Genomic DNA, 1,367 nt, shown 5'->3' with positions numbered 1-1,367 from the left:
AAAAAAAAAAAAAAAAAAAAAAAAAAAAAGATACTTTTGAAATAGTACATTTCTAAAATATGGAGGTTATTCAGTATATAACAAGAAAGATGATATGAACAGCAGTGTTTATTTCCCCGACCCCCCAGCAAATTTACAAATACCCAATGTGAGGAAATTTTGGAGTGAGGACTTTGGGAAGTAACTAGGTCATGAAAGGATATTTGTTTTTATAAAAGAGGTCCAAGAGATCTCTCTTGCCCCTTGTACTATGTGAGGAATCAATGAGAAAGAAGTGAGACCTCACCAGAAGCTACATTTTCTGGCAACTTGATCTCGGAATTCCTGGCCTCAAAGTATCAGGAAATAAGTTTTACTGTTATCACCGACTAGTTTATAGCATTTTGTTCTAGCAGTCCAAGGCAAATGAAACATAGAGAAATCCAATGATGATAGATAAAACAGTGCAGTGCAAAAACTTCAGGACCAGTCTTGCAAGATACAATAAATAAGAATTTAATATTACGTTTATACATTAACATCAGAATAATGTTCAACAAGTTACACAGCTATTTTCTAAAAACATTGTGAAAAAGTAAAGCTAAAACAATAGGAATGACATGAATTACTCAAAATTGAAAATATATTCATTTATCTTTTAAACATTTGAATTTATGATTTCTACATAAACAATATTTTAAATATAGAAATAATATTAAAACACAGTATATTTTTTGTTTTGTTTTGTTTTAAGACAGGGTCTCACTTTGTAGTTCCAGCTGGCCCCAAACTCACTATGTAGCCCAGGCTGGCTTTGAACTTGTGGCAGTCCTTCTGCCTCAGCCTTGTGACACACAGTATACTAATTAAAGTTTGTGTCTACTGCACATATTTGATGTAGGCTTATTGGATCAGGTTTCATGCAGAAAAATAATTATGAATATGAAGTTAAGAAAATTAGGAAGGATGTCATCTTGTACTACAAAAACAATGAAGAACAATACATTTCACAGCTTAATCTTATGAAAATTTTATTCAGTATTGCATAAAATCACTGCTAAGAGCTATTAAATACAGTAAAATAGCTCTGTTGCTGTATCAACTATTCTTTTGATACATAACACTCTCCTTGGCCACCTGAAAAGGTGGTCTTCATTTAATTTTTAAAAACATTAAATGACAAACTATTAAGTGTAGATGTTTGGTAATGTCAAAAACATTCATATAGTTGACACATAAATCAAAATTTATCATTTTAAATATGGAAAAATAGGGAACTGAACCTAGACATACTCTGTAAAGCACTTTATAAATAGTGAAATGTCTTTGTTTACCTCTTAAATGCATTCAGCCAAACACTGATAGTTGTATAATTGTGTGATCTGTAA

Source organism: Fukomys damarensis, unplaced genomic scaffold (genome assembly GCF_012274545.1).
Source record: "Fukomys damarensis isolate Sample0158 unplaced genomic scaffold, DMR_v1.0_HiC HiC_scaffold_14, whole genome shotgun sequence".
In the NCBI taxonomy this organism is placed as follows: Eukaryota; Metazoa; Chordata; class Mammalia; order Rodentia; family Bathyergidae; genus Fukomys; species Fukomys damarensis.
Note: the sequence above shows the minus strand (reverse complement) of the source record.